This window comes from Dipodomys spectabilis, unplaced genomic scaffold (genome assembly GCF_019054845.1).
Source record: "Dipodomys spectabilis isolate Male_0828 unplaced genomic scaffold, ASM1905484v1 ptg000433l, whole genome shotgun sequence".
NCBI classification, from domain to species: Eukaryota; Metazoa; Chordata; class Mammalia; order Rodentia; family Heteromyidae; genus Dipodomys; species Dipodomys spectabilis.
The window spans coordinates 1,130,878-1,136,773 of NW_024871110.1; the positions used below are offsets into that span (position 1 = coordinate 1,130,878).

The 5,896-nt window shown below is 33.1% G+C and overlaps 1 pseudogene; it reads right to left on the bottom strand.

Moving 5' to 3' along the window:
- Nucleotides 1-5,240: 5,240 nt before the first annotated feature.
- Nucleotides 5,241-5,665, bottom strand: LOC122097764 (annotated as a pseudogene).
- Between the last annotated feature and the right edge of the window lie 231 nt (nt 5,666-5,896).

Consider the following 5,896-nt stretch of genomic DNA (forward strand, 5'->3'; position numbering starts at 1 on the left):
ATTTAAAATGTCTTCAAAAGATACATGGTACAATTTCTGAGAAATGACATAACACCAGTGATCCCTAAAATGAAAGGCAATGGGCCTTTAATGGAATCTAATTAGGTTAGACAAGCCAGCTGTGGAAGGAGTTAAGTGAAAATGAATTTTTAAAATATTTACTATAAAGGTGGTTAACAGGGGGTTACAATTACATAAATAAGGTAAACACGACATTTCTTTTTAAACTATGCTATCCTCACTCCAAAGTAGTAAACAGGGTGAAATGCATTTAGAAAAAATAGTTTTCTTTGTGATTGAGACAGTGAAATACATAACAAATCATTTTCTCCTAATGTTCACCATGCAATAATTGCATAAATTGATTAGTAAAATGAAATATGGAATTTCCATCTTTATAACCTTTATAAGATATAATTTTAGATAGATAGGATTATATAATTATGCTGTTAATAATGGAAAGATGCTTCCATTGGAAACAGACCACTTAATAGTTTTTCTATTTTTAATTAATTTTCAAAGCATTATTTTCTTATTTAAATTATGTGTTACTATCAAGATATGTTCAGCATATGTCTACTTTCTATACTTTCCCTTTGCAAAAATAATTTTTGAGCAAGAAAGTTTAACCATGATCTGCTTGCACATAGTTTTTGTTGACAGACTTGATTTTTAGAACACTTTATCTTAGAGAAAAAATAAGTGGAAAGTACAGAGATTTGTTATGCATTAATTTCCCACTACTATTTTTATGTCCAGTATTTTTTTAATTACTGGCACTTTTCTTTAATATGGTACTTTTTTTACAACTGATGATCCATTAGTGATGCATTAATATTATTAACTGAAGTCCACCATTGTGCTATACAGCCTATGGGGTTTTTACAAATGTAGGGTCATGTATCTAAAATGATAGTAGCACATGGAAAAATTTCCTGTCCTACACACCCTCTGTGTTCCACATGTTCATCTCTACTTCCTGCCTAAACTCCTAGGTTAGTCCTCTTCAGAATACAGAGTTGGAATCATACATAATTTACCATTCTAAAAACAGGTTTCTTTAAGAAGTATGTGTTTAAGTTTGCTTCATGTTCTTTCATTTTTTCATTTTATTTTTATTGCTAATAACATTCCATCATTTCTATGTACATTGATTTATTTATTTATTCACTTGTAAACTATTTTGGTTTTGCTTCAAGTATGGACAATTGTAAATTAAACTGTTGCATTATTTGTAGTTTTACATAAAATATAAATTTTCAACACACGGAGTAAACTCTATAGAGTGTAATTACTGGAATTGTATGAGAAAGTAAACACATTTTGTAAGAAAACATACATACATATATAAATATAGATGTAGAAATAGATTTAGATATCCTGGTAAAGATAGCCTGCAAAGTGGCTATGCCATTTTATATTTTCCACCATGAATATGAGTTCTTATGCTCCAAATCTTTAGCAGCAGTTGATATTAGTAGTGATTTTGGATTCAGATGTTCTATTATGCATATAGTGGTATTTCAATCTTGATTTAATTTGAAATTCCATTATGAAATGTAATGTTTTTATATGCTTTGTTTTCCATCTTTGTAAGGTGGTATTGGTTAAGAATTATTGTCAAAATTTTAATTGGGTTGTTTGATTTTTATTGTTTAAAGTTTTGTTTAAAGATGCTTTTGTTTATTTTGGATGCCATTGATATACTTGATATGTATTTTGCAGATATTTTCTTTTTTTTTTCTTTTTTTTCTTTTTCTGCTGGTTGTGGGTCCTGAACTCTGGGCCTGGACCCTGTCCCTCAGCTCTTTAGCTCAAGGCTAGTGCCCTACCACTTGAGCTACAGCACCACTTCTGGCTTTTTCTGCTTATGTGGTGCTGAGGAATCGAACCCAGGGCCTCATGCATGCAAGGCAAGCATTCTACTACTGAGCCACATTCCCAGCCCCCTGAGATTTTTCTTATAGTTGGTTCCTTGTCTTTTCATTTTCTTAACAATATTTTTCACCAAAAAGTTAATAATTTTAATGATATCTAAATTACAATGTTTTTTTTCATTTACTGTGTTCTGCATGTAGAATATAAAAATGATTTGCCAAATTCAAGTTTATTTAGATTTTCTTCTGTGATTTTTTCAGAGAATTTTAGAGATTTTTCACTTTAATATTAGTGCTATGATCCATTATGAACAATTATTTTGCAAAAGGTTTTAGAGATATGTTTAAATTTAGTTTTTGGCATATGGATATCTAGTTGTTCTTGGGTCATTAATTTAAAATTATCATTTCACCTTTGAATTATCTTTGCTGCTTTGCCAAAAAAATCTTCTCATTGTGTAGACTTATAAATTATTTTAAATGAATAATTGTTATATTTATACATGTATACTTATATTTAAGTTGTTAATATTCTACTATTAGTATAAATTTTAAACTACTTCTGTTACTCCTTTTGTCCATGTCGAGCATTCCATTTGCTTCAGAAAATATGTGTAAGCAATAACTTGAGAAAAAATTATTTGCATGAACACATGTCTAAAATAGTATGAAAGAAACATTTTATCTTTACAGTTAATTTGAGCCTTTTATGACAATATGTAATTGCTAATTTCATTTACCCAGGAGAAAATAAGCCTATTTAGAAATTTTCCATTTAATTTATGTGTAGCCACTGCAGAAAGCTGTATGCAAGTTAGAAGCTATATGTGGGCTAAGATATATCATTTCCCTAGCCATATAATTTGTTAGTGATAAACCTGGGATGGGGACCCAAGCTTAGCTTACCTAAGATGAACGGAGACTCCAGGTAGTGGTAATCACAAAGGAAAGAACAAGTATAGTAGAACCTAGATATAAGCCTGTCTTATTGATCAAACTGTGTTATATTTATAAACTGCATTATTAAATGCCAATTCCTTTGTACAACTACTTAAAGATAATTTTTAAAAAGTCAGAACTAAAAAAAGGCCTGTCTGAATTCAAAAATAAAAAAGTAAGGAGAAAGACAGGGTAACAATCATTGATTCCTAGTTCTGTCCTTTTGGCTAGCTATAGCCAGAGGAAAACTAAAGTTACTAGGTGGTCAGCCATCTGTCTTTCCATAACAAGCTGACTTGCAATGATCAAATTTCTTGATTGTTTTGAGAACAATCAAGACAACAAAAAAATGAAGATAACTGAAGCCATTTCTATGTAATTTTACTCTTTATGGTATCCTCAAGTTTACTATCTAAAAATGAGCACAAAACAAAACATCATGGACTACTTCACATAAAGGTCTACCCTGTCTATGATATTATAATAAAAACTTGAATTTAAATATCTTAAAAAAAGGATAACAAGAGACAGTAGGTTGTCATTTATTAGAAACGATGTGCATACTTAGGCTCTTTACACTTTTTATCTTTTGCAATTCTTACATTATACCTGTGAAATTTGACTGCTGGTGAACTTAAAAATGTCATCATGACTTTTTTATTTAATATCACAATCTACACTGAATACTGGAATAAAATTTGTCAGACTAGCTTGCCACCCACAAAGAAGGGGAGTAAAGCTTTTTATTAAAGGTTCCAGAGTAAATTTACACCTTCATTTTGACTCACTCCATCTGTAGGTGAGAATATCATATCTTTATCTTATGTCACATATACAAGTATTTTTTGACATTTAAAAAGTAATATCAGTGTTATTAGGAAGAAAGTTTAGCTTTACCACAATTTAAATAAACCACTGGTTAAATGCTCTATGCCTATGTTCTTCACCTGATGTGTATAATAATTAATACTAATAACAATTGCAATGATAAAAATGGAGTTGATTTAAGTTTCAAATGAATGCAATTCTGCAGTTCAGAGAGAATGAGGAATTCACTTTAATGGGTTAAAATAGCAGGGAAGCTTGGTATCAGTATATCATCCCTGCAATCCTAACTATACAGGGGACTGGAGGATCATAGCTCAAAGATACCCAAGATAAAAAAAAATCTTTAAGATTCTATTTACAAAATAACAAGCAACATGCTGGACTAGAAGGATGGTTCAATGGTAGAGTGCCAGCTATGAGTGAAAAAGCCAAGCAAAAGTTCCAGGCTTTGAGGTCAAGCACTGTTACCAGGGGTAAAAAGGAAAAGGAAAAAAAAAAGATTGCAGGGAAGTGAAATCAACAGCACATATCAAGTAACCTCAGACTCCAAGTTCATATACATTAGCATTACTGTTGAATCTTTAGAAGGATTTAAATATTTATGTTGTATGTTTATTAAAACTTCAGTACTCCTCATCAATAAAGAATGAAATTGTGTCATTTTTAGGAAACTAGGTAGAACTAGAGCACATCATGTGTAGCAAGAGAAGCCAAGCTCAGAAAGACAGATATCATATTTATTCTATCATATTCAGGGTCTAGAAGTAAAGATACATATAATATGACATTATTATAAAGGAAAACTGTAGGCGGGGGAAATCAGAGAAGGGAAAAGGAGAATGTGAGAAGAGGTATAGGTACGTGTACACACACCCCACACACACACATAACACACATATTTGAAAAGGAAACAAAGAATTCCAGTACAAACTTTTCAAATTTAGGGAAGAGGAAAAGAAAAAATAACATAGGATAAATTCAATGAGCATATATTGTATGCATGTTGTACAATGAAACACCTTATTGAAATTTATAAATGCTAATAAAATCAAATTTTAAAAAGACAAAAGTTGCAAAAATAAATCAGGCAGAACTAGCTACCACACTCAGTATGAATCTTGCTAGCTATTTATGAGTTCATTGCATTTGGGTCATAGAATTAATTCTTGATACGCTTTGTGGAATAGCACCTTCAATTCCACCTTCTCTAATCACCTGATTTCTTATCATTTGTAACCAAAAAAAGACAACCTACATTATTTTAATAGTCACACAGAAGGCAGTACTTGGTGTTACTATGAAAAGTTCTCAACCCTAAATTACAAAGTAATTGATTCCATATACAACTCTAACATTGATGTTTTAGATTGAATAATGTTTTAAGTAACCTTTGCATATTGGAGTACTGGACACTTTAAATCTAGTCCTCTCTTATGCCTACGTAGAATAGTGGGAGAAGGGCATTTTGTTACCGTGGGCAAGGATCAGCAGTGATTAGAGCATCAAATTTCTTTTTTTCTTATTAATACAATATTTATTTTGTCTTCCCTCTGTCAAACTCTGAGACAACCACTTTCCCCTACTTCCTGTGGAGGTACAGGAAAAGGAACATATAGGGTAAACAAGACATGGGAGAAAAAAGTATGGAGCTGGAGATTGCTTCTTCACATGGCGAAGAGGATGAGAAAGGCCACCATCAGGCAAAAGAGCCCCATGGCCTCCAAAAGAGCAAAACCCCAGTGGCATAGGAGAACAGCTGCTGCTTCAGAGAAGGGTTTGTGGCATAAGTCAAGATGATGCTCCCAAACACTGTGCCAATCCCAGCCCCAGAGCCAACCACCCAGACTGTGGCAGCTCCAGCCCCAATGAACTTGGTTGCTGTTTCTATGTCCCTTGAAATGGTGCTGCTTTGGAAGTTGCAGCTGGGAACAAGTGAGGTCAGGGGATGCAGGCCTGCTAAGCTGCTGTGGCTGTCATCTGTCAGCGCCTGTGGTCGGTTCATTACCACTGCGGACTGGTCGTCTCAGTGCTCCTGACCACCGAGGGAGTAGAGATAAACTTGCAGTAGGCATACATTTCAGGGGTGAGGAGTTTGGCAGGAGAGCTGCTCCTAGGACAGAGAAGACAGAGAGGGCTCCAATTTCTTTTTACAAACTTCTCAACGTGTTCTTATAGGATAAGCAAGTAGAAAAATCCTGTTAGAGTTCAATATGCTTGTAGACATTACCAGACTCAGATTACACATCATCATT